The following is a 25,376-nucleotide window of genomic DNA, read 5'->3' as shown; positions in this document are numbered from 1 at the left end:
CTAGTACCACCTGGGAAGCCCTGTGACTGTCTTACCAAGATCCGACTGCAGGGGAAGTAAAGGAGGAAGGAAGTTCTTCCTCTTCTGCCCTTTGTGTATGTGTTTAGTTGCTAAGTATGTCCGACTCTGTCCAACCCCACAGACTGCAGCCCCCAGGCTCCTCTGTCCATGGGATTCTCCAGGCAAGAATATTGGAGTGGGTTGCCATTTCCTTCTTCAGGGGATCTTCCTGACCCAGGGACTGAACCCGCGTCTCTCCTGCATTGCAGATGGATGGCTTACTACTGAGCCACCAGGGAAGGCCTTTATCTGAAACAGAAATCTCTGCTAGAGAGCTTATGTATTCCCTTCTTTTTTCCGGCTCGCCTTTCTTTCCCTCTTCCCTCACCTCGTGTATCCTGGGCATCTGCTGGTCTCCCTGGCTTGCCTGAGCGTTCATCCCCTACCTTCTGAACCTGCTCCAGATTCCATCCAGACCCTGCCCGCTCAGACGCAGCCGCCCTGCCAGTCCTGCCACAGCCTGCCCGCACCGCTCCACGCTTCCTCTGCTCTCCGGTCCCGTCCTGTTTATCTTTAATTTCATCGCTTACCTCCTGCCCTCTTCTTTGGATGTTATGGATACTGTTTCCGTTGAAAGCCTGCTCTTTTATAAAAGTGTATTTGCTATTCTGTGGGCTTGGGATGGGACAGCCCAGGTATACCTAAAGAGAGCGGTTTATAAAATAAACGTCAGGAGGATTAGCCTTTCTCCCAGAAGCAATGCAGAAAGGCAGAAAGGAAGGTACACACATTCTCAAGGGGGAGGGAAGCAGGCTGGTCCTTCTGGGCCTTCAGGCCCCCTGCACCGCGGCCACCCTCGCATCTCCTTCTTCCTTAAGCTGTTTCCGCATGTATGCAGCAGGTTCTCGTTTAACATGCACTACTGAGCATGCTCGGTGTACCCGACTCTGGGGAGCCAACAGAAAAGACAGCCCCAGCCCTTACTGAGCTGGGAGAAAGAGGGGCTCATGCTAACAGCTTTCATGGGCCACGCGCTGTTCTGAGTGTCCGATGGGCAGTCACTCTGAACTCTTAAACCACCCTGTGCAGCAGGTAACAGCAGTATCATCTTCAGCATTTTACAGAAGGGGAAACTGAGGCACAGTGAGGTTAAATACACGGCCTGTGGGTGAACGCTGTGACATGGCCCAGGCTTGAGAGCTAGGATCCCACCTGAGCCAGTGGGACGCTGAGTGCATGCGGCCTTCCTAGGCGCTCCTACCTCTTAGGTGCCATGATAACGGCCTGAAAGAGCCAACACCGTGAGGAGCATTTGAGGGGTACACACATGAGGTGCAGTTGGAGTTCCACAGAGATGGTTTGCCTGGGCTTGGGCTTGGGAGGGAGAGGGGGCTTCCTGGAGGAGGGGGTGCTGGATTTGGGTCGTGCTGTTGTGTGTGCGCTCAATTGCATCCACCTCGCGACTCCATGGACTGTAGCCCACCAGGTTCCTCTGTCCGTGGGATTTTCCAGGCAGGAATACTGAGTGAGCTGCCATTTCCTGCTCAGGGGATCTTCCCGACCCAGGGATCAAACCCACATCTCTCCTGCATTGCAGGTGGATTCTTTACTTGCAGTGCCACCTAGGAAGCCCCTTGAGTCTCATGAAAGCGTGCAATTCAAAGAAGTGAAGGGAAGGAGGTATTTTAGCCAGGAAGAAAGAAACTATCAGAGACATGGTTTCAGAGTAAGATGGGATGAGAGAGAGTGCACACGCGCCTTGTGTGTGCGTGTTTAACTGCAGCGGGTGCGAGGAAAGGACAAAGTTGCAGTCCATCCAGTATATCCTCTGCCATTTCGTTGGGAGGAGGTCTGGCATGTCCACGTCCAGACTCTTACTCAGAGAACCTGCACTGCAGTAGGGAGGCCCTGTGGGCAGATGGGGCAGATAAGCTGGATGACAGTGACTCCTGTCTGATCCCACCAAAGACTTGCTGCGTGTGAGTTCTGCTTCTTTTTCTCGCCTCTCTAAATGCAAACTGCCTGCCTGATGCAGACTGAGCTCCCTAGCTTTCTTCAGCTGTCACGGTATTAAGTGTAAAAAAACAACAACATCTATTTTATTTTATGTTATTTACAAACTGTAACATTCAGCCTGAAAACAAATTGAGATTTCTGGGCAAAGAGGCAGTGTTTGATGTTGGAGTGAGATTTCTTGTCGTTTTCAGTCAGTCTGTTCTTGCAGATGCCTCGGAGAAGGCGGAACCACCTGCTTGGGGGTGGGAGGGAAGGCTATGTGGGACAGGGGGCGGGGGACGGGGAACCCAGAAGGCAAGATGGAACAGTAAAGCCTGGAGTGTGGTGTTTCCAGGATCTGGCTTACCCAGGTCACGAGAACACCATCTGGTTGCAATTAATGTACAGCATGAGCGATGGTGACGCTCCGATCAGAGGGCCTGAGACTCAATGCAGCCTGCACCCAATGATGTGGGCTGTGTTCTTTGTTGATGCTCCATGTGTCTCCTCCCATCTTTCCTTCCTAAGACATTCTGACCCACTGTCTCCGGCATGAATCAAGTAACCTCCCATTTCTCATTTGGTGACTATAATCCTTTTCCCCGGTGGGAAGCCAAGAGGGAATAGGAAGAGGAGATACGAGGATTCATGTTGCTACAAAATTCTAAGACTAAAATCCCAGAGCAAATGGGGTCCATCACTCCTTTTAGGTGTTACCCATCTTGAGTTCCAAGCTTTCCTATGTTACCATGAACCATGACATCCACCTCCACCCAAACTCTGCCCCACTCCCAGCCCTCCCCACTCAGAGAGGTGGGCTCCTGAGCTTGGCTCATCTACTTAGTGCAAATCTAGGATGTTTGTGGGAGCTACTGGAAGAGAAGGTTTTCCCTGATGGCTCAGTGGTAAAGTATCCAACTGCCAATGCAGGAGTTGCGGGTTCAATTGCTGCGTTGTGAAGATCCCCTGGAGAAGGAAATGGCAACCCACTCCAGTATTTTTGCCTGGAAAATTCCATAGACAGAGGAGCTTGGTGGGCTACAGTCTACGGGCTCACAAAGAATTGAACACGACTTAGTGACTGAACAGCGGCTGGAAGAAAATGCCTTATGTCCTCCCGGAATGGAACTGGTAAGAGTGGAGGGACTGGGGCAGCCACAGGCCACCCTGAGGGAACCCTGCCTGAGATGCCCCAAACAAATGGAGTTAACGGATGACCATTAGGGTCCTGGTGACATCTTTGAGCCTCTTGGTAAATCTGGGCATGAAGCTAGTGAATCCTCAGATTTCCCAGCTGGAGAGAGTCATAGATTCTATTTTCTCCTTTTAGTCAAAGTTCATGTCAGTTGCATCTGTGAAACAGCCCTACTTAAACAACATGGTACTGACCATGTTTGGTGAATTGAACAGTTAATGGGGGTAGGGTGGAGAAAGTGGAAGGTCCAAACCCGAGGCTGCTTGTGACTAAGTTTTCAGAAAACTGTCCATCTACTTGAACAGGTGGGGATGGACCATGGGTTTGGCCCTTCGGCTTACATTCCTCAACTTTGCTATTTATGATTGACAGAAACAGAGCTACAAAAACTGGCAGAATCTTTGGAGACTGTTTGTCCTGCACCTCATTTTATGGCTGTGAAACTAGAGACCCAGGAAAAATGCATGACTGTGCAAGACTACGCAGTGTGTTAGTGACTAATTCTTTACTTTAGCTTAAATTTTTGCCAGGGTACAAATTTGTTGGAGTGTTGCGGGGGCAGGAATGAATAGTTATGTACCCATGTTTGTGCCCGGGCTGGGAAACCCACGAATGTGGATGCATTTGCTGGGGAGGGGCTGCCTGCAGGGAGATGGCACCGGGTGAGGTGGGGGTGCAGCACCTACAGGACTCAGGGTTTTCGGGGTCCAACTCGATGAGAACTGTGTACCCAGCTAAGATTCACTTTTAATGCAAGCCGCTGCTGGCTTTATTTTTATTCCACTGTATTACCGCTGGGCTCCATCTGGTACTCATCCCCTCCTCCTGGCCTCTCCGCCCTCCCTGAGAGCAGAGTGGAGCTTCATTAATGACTGTAGGGACGGCTCAGGCTGTGGATCTGAGGGGACTTGTCTGTGGGCTGGGGGCCAGGGCCAGGCAAGAGGGGTCATCAGAGAGGGCTCTGCTTGGAGCTACTTTCAACTCCCAAATGGTATCCCTGGGCATTCACTTCTCTCAATGCTGCTGTCCCTCTCTCAAAATCACTCTCCAGGGGAAGGCAGCTCCTCCACCTGTGGCCTAAGTTAGTTGTCTCTGATATTCTGGAAGAAATGGCCATAGACACAAACATACACACAGATGCACAAACATGCACACACACATGAAACGGGTATACACACATGTACATACAAGCATACACACACATATACACACAATATGCAATACATATACACACAACACACATATACATATATGCACCCACACATAACACATCCACACAAACACACACGTGTACACACAAGTAACACACAGATATATACACTCACAGACATGCATATCCATACCCACGTGCATATACATTCCATACAAAAATATACACTTGCATACACATATACATGTACAGGAACACACGTATGTGTGAAGATATAGCCACATACATGCACACATATACATGCAGATACATGTTCACACATGTGCATGTATACACCCACATACATGGATGTGGAAGGTGGAGATTTCCACTCAAGGCTGCCATTCCTTTCCCTTCTCCCTTTGGAGTCAAACTCCAGGTGCAAGACCTCTTCCCTTCAGGAAGCAGTTGCTGGCAGATCCCAGGACCTATCCCCAGGGTCCATTCAAGAGGCTAGTAATTACACTCCTCACTGTGCTTCCAAGTGTCTCCCTCCTGGGGGTCTGGCAGAGCCCCCTCTATTTTGCAGACCACCCCCTGCCTTGCAGGGGCTGGGGGCTGTGGGTCCATTTGTCTGAAGACATTAGGCGTCAAAGGGCAGTGTGATAGTCTCACTGTGTACCTTGGCTAAGTCACTGCCCTTCTCCCTCTCTGGTTTCCTACCAACAGAGGCCGCCTCCTGTTTGTGTTCATGGCTGTCTTAAAGTTTCTGCTAGTCTCTTCTCTCATCACTGCCTGACTCCTCCCCGCTGCCTCAGTTCTGGTGAGAGAGTGTTCCCCTCTGAGGTGCAGGGGGGGCTGGTGGCCCAGAGCTGAGAGCACGCTTGCCATAGGAAATGCCTCTGATGGTCTGAGCAATGACCTTCGAGACTGATAGCCCCTGGGGTGACTGGGGTGGTGGCAGAGAGGGTTCAAGTTAGTTGCATCAGATTCTGAATCCTGCGTAATTAAAACTCATATAATTTCTAATGGCCACATTCAAGAGCTGTTGGATTTTGAACCTTCTTCTACAGCAAGAGCAGTGTGTGTGTGTGTGTGTGTGTGTGTGTGTGTGTGTACACGTGTTTAATATCTTCACTCAAAAAGTTATTCACTCCTTCTAAAAGTGGAGGCCGAGTCGGTGATAAATTGCTGACTCCTTCGACATGAATATTGTTCAATTATTCACAGATGTGTTTGGTCTGACAAAAGCCTTTGCTTCAGCACATTTCTCCTGTTAACCAAAGGCATTCATGTTAATGTAGAATCAGCTATCATTAGTGCAGACTTTCAACAGCTTTCAACTATTCAGTGTCTTCTTTCTTCACTCTATCATTTTCTCTTATGATTTAATTAGTGTGAGGCTGGAATCATGGGCTCTTAATTTATCCAGGAAGTTGAACAAACTGAATTTTGACACCTGCTGAATTCCCCAAGTGGGGCTGTCTTTTCTGTTCTTCACCCACTAAACTAGACTGAGGAGGTTGGTTCTGCATCTTTCCGATACCTGCCTTGGGGAGACCTGTTGACCTGACCAGAATTCAAGATTCAGTACAAATTGTGGTTTCACACCTTCCGCTTCAGATTAGATTGAGCCAAAGGGGTCTTCTTCCTGCTGGGTGGCTTTCATCCACTTGGGTGGTCGATGTGATGTAATGTTCAAGGAGGGTCAGGTGCCTTAGAGGCTACCAAAGGCAATGGTTTTCAAGCTTTCATTTTTAACAGTGTAAGGCTTCAAAGGAAATCTTATGCAGAATGCTAAATGTCCACAAGAGAAGAGCAAAGCTATTCTGGAGGAAACAGGTGGTGTCACATACTCTTTTCTTCCCAGACCCAGAAACTCATCCTAGCCTAAAGTTCATGATCAAAGCCCAACCATGAGATACCAGTGGGGAGAGGGAAGAGGGAAGGAGAAATATGGGGGTAGGGGATTAAGAGGTACAAACTACTATGTATAAATAAGCTACAAGAATACATGAGGAATATCACCAATATTTTATAATGACTGTAAATAGAGTGCTGCCTTTAAAATTGTGACTCACTATGTTTTGTACTTGTACTTTATATAATAGTGAATATCAACTGTACTATATAATATACACACACACACAAACACACACACACAGACACACACACACACACACACACACACATATATATATATACACACACACATATATATACCTTATATGATATTGTATATAACAATACTTTGGCCACCTGATTTGAAGAGCCCACTCATTGGAAAAGACCCTGATGCTGGGAAAGACTGAAGGCAGAAGAAGAGGGTGACAGAGGATGAGATGGTTGGATGGTATCACCGATTCAATGTACATGAACTTGGGAAAACTCTGGGAGATGGTGAGGGACAGGGAAGCCTGGCATGCTGCAGTCCGTGGGGTCATGAAGATTCGGACATGACTTCAGTCAGTGACTGAACAAGAAAAAGTCAACTATACTTAAATTTAAGAAAGAATGCTTAAGAGGAAACTAACAATTTCATTATTAATAACATTTGCATCCGATCATATATTTTTTGCAAACTTCCATTCAAAATTTGACTAAATTGTTTCTGTTAAGTCAGAAATATAGCCCAATTATGCTAAAAGTGCATATTTGGATGTCAACTTTTTTTCCAAGATTTAAAAAAGTAGAGTCATTAAATTCAGAGAGAAAGATTTTTAAAAGGCCAACTCCAACCAAGGGAGGCTATGGCTGGACCAGGGTCAGATCCTAGTCATTGGCAGAAATGGACCTGGGTGCAGTTGCTCTTAGGGCACCTGTCAATATTCTATTCACTCAGCCCCTTCTTCCAAGGCTGTTCTCAAATGCCACCTTCTTCATTAAGGCTCTCTCAACATTTACAATACACTTGTTCATTTTCCGCTCAACAAATATTTGTTGAGCTCCTCCTACGTGTGAAGCACTGCTTTAAGTTCTGGGAAAGCAGCAGGAGACAGCAGATATGAAAATCTTTGCTCCCGTGGAACTTATATTCTAGTGGGGAGAGAAATGATAAACAAACAAATAATTCGATAAGTGTTTAGAGAACAATAAAGCAAGGGAAGGAAAGCTAAGGGTGGGATGGGATTACAACAGGTTTTCTCTGATTTGAAAATGACAGTGAAACACTGATGTGAAGGAAGTGCAAAGAGAACACATGAGTGTCTGGTCCAGGAAAATGAAATAGGAAATGTGAGGATGTGGAGGTAGGAAGGTACCAAGAGAGTTGAAAGAAGACTGAAAACGTCAATGTAGGTAGAAAAGGGAAACCAAAGGGACAATGAGGTCAAATCATTTAGTACCTTCCAGGACACCGTAGAGCTTGCGTTTGCTCTTGGTCAAATGAGGAGCACTACATGGGTTTGAGACAAGCGACCTTGTGAGATGACTTGGATTTTGGAATGATTATGCCTAACACAGTGATAAGAAAAGATAAAGGGACACCCAGGTTGCTGGCTCAGTTGGTAAAGGACCTGCCTTCAATGCAGGAGACCGCCTGAAGCACAGGAGACCTGGGTTTGATCCCTGGGTTGGGGAGATTCCCTGGAGAAGGACATGGCAACCCACTCCAGTATTCTTGCCTGGAGAATCACATGGAGAGAGGAGCCTGGTGGGTCCATGGGAGCGCAAACAGTCAGACATGACTTAGTGACTAAACCACAAGGCAGAGAGATGTGTACTCACTGGGATTCCACACTATTGAAGTCATTTAGGGTAGAGTTGATGATGATTTGCACCCATGTGGCAGAGAGGATGGAGACCAGTGTTTGCATTTTGGATGTATTTTGGAGGCAGAGCCGAAAAATTTGCTGAAAGATTAGTTGTGAGTTGGACAGTCAAAGAAGAGTTGAGGGTGATTATGCAAATTTTAGCCTGAAAGGAAATTAGTCCTGAATATTCATTGAAAGGACTGATGTTGAAGCTGAAACTCAAATACTTTGGCCACCTGATGAGAAGAGCTGACTCATTTGAAAAGACCCTGATGCTGGGAAGGGTTGAAGGCCGGGAGGAGAAGAGAATGACAGAGGATGAGATGGTTGGATGGTATCACTGACTCAATGGACATGAGTTTGAGTAAGCTCCGGGAGTTGGTGATGGACGGGGAGGCCTGCAGTCCATGGGGTTGCAAAGAGTTGGACATGGCTGAGTGACTGAACTGAACAGAAAGATGTCATTAACCAAGATGAGGAAGACTGGAAGAAATGTGTGGTGTGCAGGACTGGGTGGATATCAGAGATTCAGTTTTGAAAAGGTCAACTTTAGGTATCTGTCAGAGGTCCAAGTGATGAAGTGATGTGAAGATTCTGTCCAGTTGTGAAATCTTCAACCTTTCAATCCCTAAAACGTGGTTGTAATTTTCAAAAGCTACGTGATGATATTCTGTGCAGGGTTACAATGTGTGCACGTGTCTGGATGTTGTTAGGACAATATAAGCATCTTGGTTATATTGCTGGGAATTTTGTTCATCCTGGTGTCCTTCATTGTTTCAGCACTGTGCAGGGCAGATGGCCTGAGCTCAAGAAATGCTTGCTGTCATGAATTCAACAAACATCTGAGAAGAGTTAGAGAATTACAAGAGCAGTATGACATAGCCTAGCATCTTCCAAATTGTTTTCTGCTGAACATTAATCCCTTGAGATATTCAATTAAAAAACAGATTCCATAGTCAAATAAGTTTGGGAAGCTGTTTATTCTGCAACCCTGCCTTTTAGCATCACAAAACACAGTTGCATACTAAAAGGGGTTTAAAAAATTTTCCCAAGCATATCTAAATGTCCACCTGAAAGTCTCCCAGTCACATCTGGCTCTTCATCTCTTTCTTCCTGTAATCCTTATAATAAGAGTGGTAAGGATCTACAGTCATGTCTGACACTTTGCAATCCCATGGACAGTAGTCCACCAAGCTCCTCTGTCCATGGAATTCTCCAGGTAAGAATACTGGATGGGTTGCTACGTCCTCTTCCAGGGGATCTTCCTGACCCAATGATCCAATACACATCTCTTGAGTCTTCTGCATTGGCAGGAGGATTCTTTAGCACTGTGCTACCTGGGAAGCCCCTAGTAGTAAATTAGTGTTGTATAAATCACATTATAGAATATGCTAGAGATCAAATTGCCAACATCCGTTGGATCATCAAAAAGCAAGAGAGTTCCAAAAAAGTATCTACTTCTGATTTATTGACTATGCCAAAGCCTTGAACTGTGTGGATCACCACAAAGTATTGAAAATTCTTAATGACATGGGAATACCAGACCGCCTTACCTGTCTCCCGAGACATCTGTATGCAGCTCAAGAAGCAACAATTAGAACTGGACATGGAACAACACACTGGCTCCAAATTGGGAAAGGAGTACTTCAAGGCTGTATATTGTCACCCTGCTTATTTAATTTCTATGCAGAATACATCATGCGACATGTCGGGCTGGATGAAGCACAAGCTGGAATCAAGATTGCCAGGAGAAATATCAATAACCTCAGATATGCAGATGACAACACCCTTATAGCAGAAAGCGAAGAGGAAGTAAGAGCCTCTTGATGAAAGTGAAGAGGAGAGTGAAAAAGTTGGCTTAAAGCTCAATATTCAGAAAACTAAGATCATGGCATCTGGTCCAATCACTTCATGGCAAATAAATGGGGAAACAGTGTCAGACTTTATTTTTTTGGGCTCCAAAATCACTGCAGATGGTGACTGCAGCCATGAAATTAAAAGACACTTGCTCCTTGGAAGAAAAGCTATGACCAATCTAAACAGCATATTAAAAAGCAGAGACATTATTTTGCGAACAAAGGTCCGTCTAGTCAAGGCTATGGTTTTCCCAGTAGTCATGTATGGATATGAGAGTTGGACTATAAAGAAAGCTGAGCACCAACGAACTGATGCTTATTGAACTGTGGTGTTGGAGGACTCTTGAGAGTCCCTTGGACTGCAAGGAGATCCAATCAGTCCACCCTAAAGGAAATCAGTCCTGAATATTCATTGGAAGGACTGATGCTGAAGCTGAAACTCCAATACTTTGGCCACCTGATGTGAAGAACTGACTCATTGGAAAAGACCCTGATGCTGGAAAAGATTGAAGGCAGGAGAAGGGTATCACAGAGGATGAGATGGTTGGATGGCATCACCAACTCGATGGAGATGAGTTTGAGCAAGCTCCGGGAGTTGATGATGGACAGGGAAGCCTGGCGTGCTGCAGTCCATGGGGTCTCAAAGAGTTGGACACAACTGAGCAACTGAACTGAACTGACTGATAGGATATGCTGGAAGATAAAAATAATGCTGGAATTAGGAATCTGAACACCTAAATTTGAACATTCAGAGTGTGATTCTGGACAAATATCCTTACCTACCTGGGTTCTATTTCCTCATCTGAGGAAACCAGACTAGGAGATTCTATGACTCAAATGTGTAACACACAAATCTTATTCATTCCTTTTATTTATGTTTCTCCCAGGAGTAAGGCTGGGTTTCAGCAACTTAGTAAAGACTCCATGGTTTACATTTAACATTCAATTGCTCTCTTGCTGCTTACCTCACCCACCTCTCAGTTTCCCTAAGAAAGTCCATGCTATGCTGTTGCATCTAGCTTCCCTGCTCAACACCAACTTGTCTTTCTGTCCTTAATCTTCACTCCCCATTTCCCTCTCTAGGCAATGCACTGGGATCCAGAGATCTCCTGCCTGCTCCTTGCCTCCCTCACCCTAAATATTCTGTGGAAGCCTGGTCAGGTGAGAGCTAATGTCTGCTGGGTGAGTAGGCACCTAGGGCTCATGTATTGTTACTCCTCTTCCCAACCCAGGGATTGAACCTGGGTCTCCTGCATTGCAAGTAGTTTCTTGAAAAGCTAGGTCCCTCAGTAGGAGACCTAAAAATTACACATCCCACAGAAGGAGATGATGAAAAAAACATGTCTCTCTGGGCAGAGCAGAATAAAATGATGTAGGTCCCCTGAAAACTCACTCACAAACTCTCCGCATGCAGATTTGCTGTCTGAATTTACATTACCTATAACCTGAAAATTTAGTTTTAAGTATTTTCAGGTTAGTAGAGTCTCTAGGCATTTGGAAGAAATAAACACTCTCTGGAGACAAACTCTAAATGCATGTCTGGAGGATTCCCTCAGATAAAGATGCTATGAACACAAGCTCACAAGAAGAAATCAGTACACACATGAGGTCAGAAACCACCATAAGCAAGAGGCAGCAGAAACACCAACTGCACAATCAGAACCGCAAAGACTGTAGATATTGGGATTGGCAGGTAGAGAATTTAAAGCAAAGATGTTTAATATATCCTTGGGATTAAATCAAAAGGTGTTAAAAAACAAATGAAGAGCTTATAAAAAATGACCAGGGAGATTTAAAAAGGGATCAAACAGATAATCTAGAGATAAAAAAAACCTTTGCAATGAAATTAAAACTTAGTGAATAGTTAAAGAGAGGTTTGAAGTGAAGTGAAAGTTGTTCAGTCATGTCTGACTCTTTGTGACCCCATGAACTATACAGTCCATGGAATTCTCCAGCCCAGAATACTGGAGTGGGTAGCCTATCCCTTCTCCAGGGGATCTTCCCAACCCAGGGGTCGAACCCAGGTCTCCCACATTGCAGGCAGATTCTTTACCAGCTGAGCTACCAGTGGATAGTTAAAGAGAGGTTTAGTGAACTTAAATATAAATCTGAAAGCGACCTGAAAGAGTCAAGGATGTATAGGAAGATCGAGCATCTCTATTATTGAAATTTAAAAAGGAGACAAAAGAAAGAAGAGGGGAGAGGACACCCTGGATAAATAATGATTGAAAATTTTGTAAATTTGATGAGACACCAAAGGTTGAGTTCATTACATACATGCCCAGGTACAACATAGTGACATCACAGGGCACCTAAGAAGAAGAGAACTTAAAACAGTCAGGAAGAAGACAAATTGCTGCAGCAGAATGAAAATTACACTCAACAGATAGCTTCTCAACATTAACAATCAAATTCAGATACTGGGAGATGAGATCTTCAGATTTTGGAAAGAATGTACAGCCAACATAAGATTCTATGTCTAATGAGACTTAATTTTTAAGGATGACAAAAATAAATTTTCAAGCAACCAAAATCTGGGAGTATGTACTGACAGTGGGTTTCACTAAGGAAATTTCCAAACGTTCTGAACTTATGAAGGTAGAAAAGGATTTCCAAAGAAGTGTGTAAGTGCTAGAAGGATTGTTGAGCAAAGGAAATGATAAATGGGTAAATCTAAATCAGCATTAACATATAAAACAATATACACCTGTTATAAGTTTAATACCAAAACTAGACAAGGATAGTATAACAACTAAAAATTATAGGCCAGTCTCATTGAATATATGCAAAAATCCTTAGTAGATTTTTGTTGAACCCCTCTGTTGGAATTTTCAGTGTTGTTATTATATTCTTTACCTCTGTGGTTTCTCTGTTTGGTATTTTCTATGGCTATGTTGAAGTTCTCACTGTGTTCATGCATTGCTTGCCTGATTTTGGCGAGGAAATTTATAACCATTATTTTGAACTCAGTGAGGTAAATCACTTATCTCTGGTTTATTAAGATCTGTTTCTTGAATTTTACCTTCTTCTTTTGTTTGAAACATATTCCTCTGTTTCTTCATTTTCTTGACTCTGTGTTGATTTTTGCACATTAAATAAAACAATCATCTCTCCTCCCTACTCCCTTCTAGAAAACCCAATATTAATAATGCCTAATTTGTGGAGCTAAAAAATCAGCAGAGATCCAGAATTTTGGACAGTTATATATAAGTCAGATGGGAGTGATTGCATTTCAAGCATCCTAATATCCTTGTGTTTTGTGAGAATAGTAAAGATAATTATTTGTGTGTGGGCTCTGTGTTGCAGCGCACAGTAATCAGTGACCTCACGCTCATGCTGCCAGCATCCGACCTCTGATGCACCATACTCATTGCTTCTCTGTGCTTCTCCAAAGCCATGGGATACCCACAGGCTCAAGTGCAGAGTATAGACAGTATGTACAGTACAGAGGTTTGGGTGAGTTATTGCCACTGGAGGCAACTCCTAACTGATGGGGAATGCCCACCCTTCCCATCATCCAGATGAATAATTCTTGAAGACATTGCTCATGCAATGTGGCGGAATCAATCTCCTCCCTCCTTGGTCATGGCAGTGACCTTAGTAAAGACCCTTAGAAGGGCCTTTTCTCTTCCCCATCTGCACATTCTCTGACTCCTGCTCCTTTGGGTTGCCTGCCAAAGATGCCATCTGCCTCGAAGACTTTGTCTTAGTTTCTGTTAATTGGAGAGCTCAAACTAAGATAAGTAACTTTTAATTTAATCAATGTAACAAATGTTGAATTTAACTATTTAAACAATAAAAATAGAGGGAATAATTTCTAAAACCAATATAAGAAGAACAAGAATGGAAGGAAAACTCAGTCTGTCTAGAAGAAGCAAAAAATAAAATTTTAAAAATGTTAAAATAAGATGGTAGAGATGATCCCCAATAAATGAGAAATCACAATCGGTGTAAATGGACTAAATGCTTCAGTTAAAAGATAGACTGCCAAACTGGATTAAATAATAAAGCAAAGCATATATGCCAAATATATGTCAGTTAAAAAACAAATATCAAAATTCAAGGATCTATAAAGGCTGAAAGTGAGGATGGAAGAGATCACAAACACCAGGAAAATATTAAAGGACACTTGGTATAGTGTGTATACTTCAGATATCATAGCCTTTAAGGCCAAAAACATTTTTAGAAATTAAAAAAAAGAGCTCATTACACATTGATAAAATAATCAAATCACTCTGCTACAATTCTAAATCTGAATGTATCTAATAGTGTGACTTCAAAATACATAAAAGAAAAATTGATCCATCTATAAGGACAAATTGATAAATTTACTGTCTAAGTGGGAGATTTTAACATCCTGCTCTCAGACTGATGGGTCAAGCAGATCAAAATCAATAATGACAGAGAAGATCTGAACTACCCATTTAACAAGCATGATAGAAGAGATGTACATAGAACACTATACCAATGATCTGAGAATATACATTCTTTTCAAGTACACATAGAACATTTATAAAAGTTGATTAAGTACTAGGTATTTTAAAGAATCTAGACTGACAGGCTGCATTCTTAGGCAACAATGAAATTAATGAATAATTTCATTCATTAAATTATATAAAATTCTATAATGAATTTTATTCATTATAGAAATGAATAAAAAGGAAGAAACTATAATAGAAATGAAAGAAACTCTATAACAAATATATGGTAAGAAAACCAGTAATGAAACTACTCAAAATCAGACCTTGTGGGATTCATCTAAATTGATGCTTCCGATAAAATTAGGGCCTCAAGTGTTTTTATTATAAAGGAAGTGAGGATAGAAAGAAACAAACAACTAAACACTGAACTTTAAAGTGCAGAACATAAAGATAGAAAAAAACTCAAAGAAGTAAGGAAGTAAAGCCAGGTCAGAAAAATGAGGAAATGGAAAACAAAGACTAAACAGAAAGAAGGAACAGGGTGTACATTGCTTCTTTAAAATCTTAGTAAAAGTAACACACCTCTGCAAGACATAAAAGTGAGAGGAACAAGCAAACGACTTTGGGAATGAAAGGGGGCACAGCTGTGTACTGAAGCAGTAGAGATGGAAAAGAAATGAGACTAAAAAATCATGGTAATCATTTCAAAACTCATACAAAATACATAAATTCCTTGGAAAATAAGAATCATGAAAATTGACTCAAAAGTAAATGATTCTATAGCCATGAAGGGCATGGATTCAAATCCACAAACATCTCTTCAAAGAAGACACCAGTCACAGGCAGTTCTGTAAATTATGAGCTCTACAAACTTTCACAGGACAAAAAATTATAAACTCACATGATGTTTCAGAGAGTCAAAAAGAGGCAGGATATCTTGAATATTAAATCTTGACAAAGTCAGTACAAGAAAGGGAAGTTACAGGCCAATTTAACTCAAGGCTAGTGTGTAATACATTATAATCAGTATATTAGAAAATTGAATCAAAAACCAAAAATAATACTTTATGACCAAATTTATATTATTTCAGGAATGTAAGGGTAGTTAAAACACTAGAATAATATATGATTTTAAATTCCAACATTAGCAAATTACAACAAATGTGATATTCAATTATCAATTACCATAAATTATTCATGGTAAAATGTATTAGCAAATTCAGAAATTTTCCTTAGCCTGATAGATTATATTTTCCTGAAATCTATAGCTAACTTTTTATTCTGTGAAAAACTATTAAAAGTGTTCTCTTCAACATTTGGCGAAAGAAAGAATTCTTGCCACTACTATCTCAAACAATATGCTAGAAGTTTTAGACAATGCAATAAGTCAAGAAAAACTGTGTAAGAGCTAGAAAGGAATAAACAGTATTATTAGCAGATAATATGATAAGAAGCTTGAAATAATCTACAAAAAATGATGATAATGCATAATAGAATTTAGCAAGTTGACTGGTTTTGATTAATACAAGTGTCAGTTGTATCTGCATAATTGGGAAAAATATAAATTCAATGAAAATGCTATTTGTGATAGAAAAAATTGTTATGTACCTAAGGATATTAAAACAAAGATATATACAGCATATATCATGGGCCATGCAGTATGCTAAGTACTCTTTTACATTAACCCATATAATTCTTATAAAACCTCTCTGAGGTAGATACTATAAATTTGTCTCATTTTGTAGTTGTTGAAATTAATAGTCAAAGAGATAAAATGAGTTATCCATATTGCAAAGTTAGTAAATTGGAGACTAGAGATTCAAATTCAGCATCTGTTTCCAGAGTATGTGTTGTTAATTACACTTTCATTTCTGGAGAAATTGCAAAATTTTTTTGAAAGATATCAAAAAAGACCTAAGTAAATAGATGAGCACATCATGCTTATGAATAGAATGAGTTAATGGCATAAAGATACCAATTATATCCAAATTGCTCCCTAGAATTCAATATAATTCTAGTCAAAATCCCAAAGGGGTTTTCGTGGAACTTGCCCAGTTAGTTATAGAATTTATATGGATGAACAGTCAAGAGGAGTCAGTGTATTCCTGAAAAATAAGAACAAGAGAAGAGAGAAATACCTGCCCCATTAACTAACAACATAAAATATTAATACTATAAAAGTAAAGAGTGTAGTTTTGGCACAGGGGTGGACAAATAAACTGAAGTAACATAAAAAAGAGCTTCTAAACTCCCCATGCGTGTGTTGGGAACTGACGGGTGACAGAGTGAATCAGTGGGGAAAAGATGAGCTTTTCAATGTGTGGTTCTAGTTACCCAGATGGAAAATAAAAAAAGTATGACTAGTTCACACCATACACAAAAATTAATCTCAGGTGGATTAAAGGCTTAAATGTGAAAGACAAAAGTTTAAGACTTTTAGAAGAAAATGTGAAAAACAATATCTTTATGACTTCTGAAAAGTTATTTAAGAACTTTTAAGAACTTAAATTATTATTAAATTAAATTAAACTCAATTTAATTAAATTAAAAACTTAAATTAATTAAATTAAATTAAACTTAAACTTAAATTATTTAACTTAAATAACTTTAAGTTATTTAAGAACTTTTAAGAATTTAACTTATTAAGAAAAGTTATTTCTAAAACACTGAAGATCCTATGACAAACAAGAAGACTGTCAAGGCAGGGTGAATTAAAATGAATAATGTCTACTTTTTCAATGACAACAGAAACTAAAAGACACAGTACAAACTAAGACAGGAGGTTTGCCGCACACATCACTGACACTGGCTCAGTGTACAGAATATAATAAAGAACTTCTGTGAATGAGTAAAGAAAAGACTAACAGCTCAAAAGAAAGAGAAACAGAATGTTTGAGCAGAAATTTCACACTAGAGACTGAATGGCCAATAAGCATAGAAAAGAATGCTTAGCCTCTCTGGGAATCATGGAATGCCCATTAAAATCATCTTGTGATATGCTTTCTTGCTGTCTAGCTAAGCAATCATCAGAAAGTCTAAAAATACCGTGTGATGTTGGCAAGGATATGGAGCCAAGGAAACTTACCTATACGGCTGGTGTAACTGATAGAGCCACTTTGGAAAACAACTTGGTATTACCTACTGAAGTTGAAAATGTGAATTTCCTATGGCCTGATGATTCCACTTACACATGTATGTACTAAAGAATTTACTGCAAGTGCGCATTAGGACAAAAGTATAAGAATATTAGCTGCAGTACTACCTTTAATAATACAAAACTGAAAACAACCCAAATGTTTCTCTCAACAATAGGATGAGTAAGTAAATTTTTGGTATAGTCATGCAAAGGAATACTGTACAGTGATAGAAATGAGTGAATTGTGACTCAGTGCTTCCCATGCAAGCATCTCAGAACAATAATATTGAGCCTAAAGAGCATTTGCAGAGGAACAAACAGGTTATATTCTAGTCAAAGAGAGTGAAATCAGGGAAAACTAAGCATTCTTTTGCTAAGGAATTATAGATGCATCTGGTTAAAAACTGTAAAGTGAAGCAAGACAAGGATAAACATAAATTAGAACAGTAGTTTCTTCTGGGGAGGAGCAGGAGAATATGAATTTGGGAGGGGCACACATGGGGTTTGATGATGTCCTTGACTTTGTGAAATGCCTGAACTGTTACTATTTTGTCTTGCTTGAGTGTTTTCCTTTTTTCTGCATTTTCTCAGTTCTCTGATTAAATTTTCTCTTTGCAACTTGGAGGCTTAGGAGGCGAAAGCTTTTCTACAAAGAGTCAGGCACTGTGGCACTATTTACAATAGCTAGAACATGGAAGCAACCTAGGTGTCCATCAACAGATGAATGAATAAAGAAGTGTGGTACATATACACAATGGACTATTGCTCAGGCATAAAAAGGAATGTATCTGATGCCACTTTTAGAGCCTATTATACAGAGTGAAGTAAGTCAGAAAGAGAATGATAAGTATCATATACTAATGCATATATATGGAATCTAGGAAGATGGTACCGAAGAATTTATTTTCAAGGCAGCAATGAAGAAACAGACATAGAAAACAGACATGGAGAGAGGGGAGGAGAGGGTGAGATGTGTGGAGAGAGAAAAATGGAAACTTACGTTACCATATGTAAAATATAGAGGCAATGGGAATTCGCTGTATGTCTCAGGGAACTCAAAACAGGGGTTCTGTATCAACCTAGAGGGGTGGGGGTGGGAGGGAGTTCCAAAAGGGAGGGGACATATGTGTACCTATGGCTGATTCATACTGAAGTTTGACAGAAAACAGCAAAATTCTGTAAAGCAATTATCCTTCAATTAATAAGCAAATTAATTTAAGAAAAGAGAGAAAGGCAGAGGACATGGAAGTGGAGGAGTTGTTCCGGGAGGGTCCCGTGGGTCCTGCTTGGTTACACAAATATGCTGGAAGCTGATACTTGCCACCTTGACCTTGTGCAGCCTTCCACATAGTCCAGTGTCTTCATCTGGAAAGACAGCAGTCTTTTGTCTAAAACAAGGAGACCCAGGGGTATGACCTGGCCCCAGGAGAGGAGTCTGTGTGAACCAGCTGTATGACTTGGCAGAAATGGAAGGCAAGAGGAGCTGAAGATGAAGATGGCAGGTCAGTCCTATGACCAAGTTGTTGATAACCTGGCTGCCTGTCCCAAGTGATTGCTTGAGACCCAGTGGGCTGGAAGAAAGAAAAAGAGGCAATACAGAGAGCCCAGATTCCTGTTCCTAGGCCAGCACTTCCATTCTGCAGTTGCTGATGGTGTTGGGTGCTATGGTCCACAGCTGCCGTTCTCCAGAGAATTTCTCACAATGTAAGAGGTGCTGCCTCGTCCTGAGATGCTTGGTAGATTACACTCTATCTCTGGGGTGAGATTGGGCTCCAGCTTCTGACCGAATGATAAGAGGAAAACCTCATGCTGGACAAATCTGTGATACATTTCATGTTCCAGATCTCCCCAAAGGTTCAGGCTGATACTTGACTTTGGCTGAAACCTCTGCTGAGCTTGTTCTTCTGCTCTATCCAACTTCCTTCACCCCCTTCAGGTTCCTTGCACAAGAATTTCCTTCCCAGACTCTGCTCTGAGTGAATCTGATGCCTGTGAGACACACTGACCTTTGAAGCACTTCAAGTGAAAGGAAAGTGAATGTGTTAGTTGCTCAGTTGTGTCAGCCTCTTTGTGACCCTATGGACTGCAGCCCACTAGGTTCCTCTGTTCATGGACTTCTCCAGGCAAGAATACTGGAGTGGGTTACCATTCCCTTCTCCAGGTGATTGTTCCTACTCAGTGACCAAACCTGCGTCTCCCACATTGCAGGCAGATTCTTTATTGTCTGAGCCAACAGGGAAGCCCATGAAGCACCTAAAAGTGAGAGTTAAACCTGCTTTGAGGGAAGAAGAGATGCCAGATGTGTGAGAAGAAATCGTTCACGATATGCTCAAAGGCATGTTGGGAGGGTCCAACCCCTCTCCCCTTATATTACTCTTACACCTCCCCTTATATTACTCTTTAGTAGGTAGTTAACCTCACTCATGGACATTTTGTTATTTTCTGAAAGGAAACAAATAGAAGATCTTTGCGTAGGAATGATAAATAAAGAGGGATAGGGTAGAGAGGGATAAAAAAACATAAAAGTAGATAAAAAACATACAAGTCAGGAAGAATGATCCAGAAAGAACAGGAAACCTTCCAGTAAACATTAGGTTCAACCATATGAAATTGTCAGTGTTTAAGCTTTTTGAGTCACGAAAATACAATTTCATATGGCTTGATTTGAACATTTCCCTCAATTCTTGCAGAAGTTACACACAATATAATATCTTAGAGCTCAAAAAGAAATGGATGGTGGAAAGAAAATAAGACAATGAAAAGACATGGCATATAAGTTAGAGCTTCTGAAGAAAAATGGAAGATAAAAACATTACAGAGATAAAATCCCCATTTAAAGCAAGAAAAATACAATGATACTGAGAACAATGGCATGATAGCTTGAAGAAATTGCATGAAACCAAATGGAAAAGTGCAAAGATATAATCATGCAGTGATAGTTACTATTGTCTTTGATAGCACGCTAAGTTGTTTCAGTCATGTCCAACTCTTTATGACCCCATGGACTGTAGCCCACCAGTCTCCTATGTCCATGGGATTCTCCAGGCAAGAGTACTGAAATGGGTTACCAAACCCTCCTCCGGGGGATCTTCCTGACCCAGGAATAGAACTCACGTCTCCTGTGGCTCCTGAATTGCAAGAGGATACTTTTACCTCTGAGTGATAGAGTTCTGCATAAATAAGCTCTGAGGTAGACAGTTGCATACAGAAGATCTATTGGAATGTGTTCTCAGGGCAACATCTCTAAGGAAAAGAATAAAGAAGAATTGGGCAAAGAGGAAGTTGACTTGTGATTGCAACTGAGGTCTAAGCAAATTCTGCACAGAGCTCTGAAGCCAGATGGCCTTCAAAGTTGTCCTGAATCAGAAAAAAAAGGATAAGCTCTGTTTTTTCCTCATTATTCCAATCCCTCATTGACCATAGACCAGGTGAGTCCTTTTCTGTGGCTGAGGGTGTGTCTCAGTGAGGGATGTAGCTGTGAGCCCTCAGCAACTCTTCCATCCAGCAACTAAGAAGCAGATGCCTTACCTAGAGAAGGAAGCTGGTGGAGCCTAACAATCTCCACTGGAATTTACCTCTTGTACTGCTCAGATACACTTGCTTCTCATAAGTTTGCCTTTTCTGGGCTTCTGGGTATAGTTTCTTCAGGATCCTCGTTGGTCTTGCTTCTAATGGGTGATACAACTAGACTTGAACCCCTGTAGGGTCCTGTCCTGCCCTAGACACCACTCAGAGTTGGCAGCCTCTAAGTCACCTGGTAAATGAACATGTAGTTTCCTAAATTAAAGATATCTGTGCGTTATAGTCTTCCCATGTGGCTCAGTGGTAAAGGATCTACTGGCCAATGCAGGAGATGCAAGAGATGTGGGTTCAATCCCTGGGTCAAGAAGATCCCCTGGAGTAGGAATTGGCAACTGACAGTGGTATTCTCTGGAAAATTCCATGGAGAGAGGAAGCTGTGGGCTACAGTCCACAGGGTTACACGACTGAGCACATGCATGCATGCAAATGTTATACTCCTTTTTCACTTAGGGACATTTTGTAATGCCATTTGTCCTATGTTTTTGAGAGAGTCAGACATGTCCCAAATCCCTGGACCCTGAAAACATCACTGAATCTTAGGTGGGTTTATCTTTATGTGGAAGGCATGCATCATCCTAAGGCCTCCAATGTACTTGCCACTTCCTCTCATCCATGCCAGTTGATAGAATGAATGTCTTTGGTGTCCTGCCAGTTATCTGATCTCATCTCTTATTGGTCTGCTTGGTAGGAGGGGAGGTGGGGTAGATCCATAGAGGGGTAAGTGTTATCTTGTGAGGCACCAATCTATGGAAGCTCCTGCATGATCTTCAGGCAAGGGGGATTCACCATTTTCTAACAGAATGGGCCACTTGTGCATGCCTAGAAAGTTCTGGAGAATCTGGGAGTTCGGGATTCTCAAAGGTAAAGATTCACATACTCTCATCCAAAGTCTCAGGTCCCATGCCTTCTGTAGTAGTGCCCTGATATTTTGTAGAAGACCTGCTGGGTTTGGAACTTCAACTTTCTCAGAGTCTCTATTGAGCTTGGTGCTACATTATTTTCTCAGCGGCTGCAGGAGATTAGCATTTTCTTAAATCCTGCCAAGGAAACTCTCTGGCTTTCACATCTTTTCTTAAATTAGTGGTGAGTCACACTGAGCACATCACTGCTCTTCAGCATATCAGTGGTACTCACAGCAGCTACTCCATTCCATCATCCTTATATTGATCACTTCCCTTGTACCTGTAAGTATCTCCTACTGGTATTGTTTTCCCATGTCACTTATTAAACCATGTCCTTGTCATGGTGTGTTGTATAACTTATCTTCTAAACTTAAAGAAAGGCTGTTCATTTTATCCTCTTGGTTTTGGCTCATTCTTCCAACCCGACAAGATCTTGAGTCTTGATTTCTTATTTACTGTTTTATCCTCTCAGATTTATATCATCTTTATTCAATTTATTGATAAAAACATTGAACAGGACTGGGTTGGTGTTGATAAAATTGTTGAACAGGACAAGGGTAACAACAAGTTCCTGAAGCAGGTCATGAGGAGGTATGCCTCATTAATCTCTCTAATTTGACGAATATTTATTAAATAACTAACATCTGCTGGCAGTGTCTTACATTGGGGTGGTAATGGTGAATACGAAATGTCTCCTGGCCATAAACTTCTTATGCCTCTTTAGACAGGCTTACATCAGTCCATTTATTTACTGTCTGGGGCTAAAATATTTAGCTTGATTATAAACACACTAAAATGTACTTATTGTCTAGCCTCGTGGTTTTCAGAAATTTTAATTTAATTTTTAATATTTAAATGTAATGGATCAGTAAAAATATTAATACAAATAATAAGAATAAAGAGGTGATACAACAGCATTTTTCAATGGGTTATTTTGCAAAATGATACTATTGAAATGATTGTAATACCATTTCATTTCAGACTATAAAGGGCACAGTCCCTTCCCTCATGGGGTTTTCAATCCAGTGAAGGTCAGACTTGAAAGAAAGAAACAAAGGAATAAGTATAAAGTGCAAATTGTGAAACTTGGTATAAATTGTTAGTTGCTCAGTTGTGTCCAACTCTTTGAGATCCCATGGACTGTAGCCTGCCAGGTTCTTCTGTCCATGGGATCTTCCAGGCAAGAACAATGGAGTGGATTGCCATTTCCTTCTCCAATGCAAGAAAGTGAAAAGTGAAAGTGAAGCCTCTCAGTCCTGTCTGACTCTTTGAGACCCCATGGACTGCAGCCTAACAGGCTCCTCCGTCCGTGGGATTTTCCATGGATGTGGAGTGGGTTGCCATTGCCGTCTCCGATGAAAGTAGCTAGGTAATGCTTTTCAAAGAAATGGGATTTTAGGGACTTCCCTGGCCAACTAGTGGTTAAGACTTCGTGCTTCCAAATCAAGGGGTGTGGATTTGATCCCTGATTGGGGAACTAAGATACCACAAGCTGAACGGTGAGGCCAAAACACAAAACAACAAGCAAATAGACAAAAACTCAAAGAAGTAGGATTTCAGCTTAAAGATGGAGGAGCATCAGAAAATTCCAAGAGAGTGCAATATGGGTGAAATTCGTGATGGGTGAGCGTACTGTGTGGAAACCTGAGAGGAGTCTAGCTGAGCTGGACTCCCAAGACTGAGGAGGAGCAGCTGATGCCCAAGGTTGAGGAGTATGGAGTGGCAAGCAGGATGAACTCTGAGCAACCCCCAGGACACTCCCTGTATTGCCTGCAACATCTGATGGTGACTGGTCACTCTGTTGCCCTCCATGGCAAGGCTGTGCCTAGCTTCTGCTTTCCATAGGGCCTCCAGGTGTAATTGGCACTGGGCTGCTGGCTTTCTTAGCAGTTGTATGCAACTCCCCTGAGCATCTGGCACCCATCCTTTCTTGAGGCCACTTTCACAAGAGTCTAAATAAAGGGGAGCACAGTTTGGAATGTATACAGGTGCTCATCTTAGGGTGCATATAGACGGGACTGACCACTCCACGCATGTTGCAGAAGCTGTGCTTGTGTTCTCTGCCTTGCACTGTGTGGTTAGCCCAAGCCCTTCCTTTGACTAAGAGGTTGACTGAAGTCAGAATGTGTAGGGCTTGCTAAGCCACAATAAAGAGTTTGGATTTTATTCAAGGTGCAAAAGGAAACCATTGAAAGCTTTTAGGTAGGGAAGTGAAGCTATTTGCTTTCTTGTGTAAAAATCTCCCTCTGCTTGCTATGTGGGGGAATGGATTACATGAGGACAAGAGTGAGAGCAGGGGAACCAGTTGGAAGGCTATTGAATTAACTGAGATGAAAGAAGGTGGCTTGGCAAGGAAATTCATATTGGGAACAGAGAAGTAGATGGACTCAAAATATATTTAGGAAGTAGAGGGTAAGACCTTCTAGTAGATTAGATATTAGGTATTATGTATCTGAAGAACTCAAAGACAATGCCTCGATATTGTGCCTGAGCCTCTGGGAATGGGGGGCTCCATTCATGTAGATGGGGAGAAGAAGAAATAATTTTAAGAGAGAAGAGAGTGGATTCACCTTCAGAAATATGAACTTTGAGGTACCTGGGAGACATTCCAATGGAGGGGTCAAGTGGGCCCTGGATGTTTTAATCTGGAGTACCAAAGAGGGGGTTTGGGCTGGAGATATAAATTTTAAAATATTTATTGTGTACATGAATTGAGCCATGGGATTGAAGAGGGTATAGAGAGATAAAAGTAGAGATCAGTAGGGCTTCCCTGGTGGTCCAGTGATTAAGACTGTGTCTTTCAATGCTGTGGGTGTGGGTTCAATCCATGGTCAGGGGGCTAAGATCTCACATGCCTCACAGCCCCAAATCCAAAACATAAAGCAGAAGCAGTGTTGTAACGAATTCAATTAAGATTTAAAAAATGGCCCACATTACATTTCTTCCTGAAGAAGGAAATGACAACCCACTCCAGTATGCTTGCCTGGAAAAATCTCATGGACAAAGGAGCCTGGTGGGCTGCAGTCCACGGGGTCGCAAAGAGTCGGGCACGATGGAGCGACTAACATATACCACATCAGAAAAATATTAACAACAAATAGAGATCAGTACAAAATCCTAGAGAATGTCAATATGGGCTGTCACATACACGAGGGGTAGAGAGAGAAAGAGAGAGGACAGAAGAGAAGACAGAAGACTGGCCCTGTGGAGTCAGAGGAAGTCTCCAAGTGGAGATTGCAGAAGTCAAGAGGAGGGAGCGTTAGGAGGGAATCCTGCTCAACCACATGTCAGGCCAGGTAACGTGGAAGTGTCAGCCGCTCTTTGCGACCCCATGGACTGTAGCCCGCCAGGCTCCTCTGTCCATGGGATTTTCCTGGCAAGAATAGTGGAGGGGATTGCCATTTCCTC

This window comes from Muntiacus reevesi, chromosome 10 (assembly GCF_963930625.1).
Source record: "Muntiacus reevesi chromosome 10, mMunRee1.1, whole genome shotgun sequence".
Taxonomy (NCBI): domain Eukaryota; kingdom Metazoa; phylum Chordata; class Mammalia; order Artiodactyla; family Cervidae; genus Muntiacus; species Muntiacus reevesi.
The sequence above is the reverse complement of the archived record's forward strand: the minus strand, read 5'-3'. Positions refer to the sequence as shown.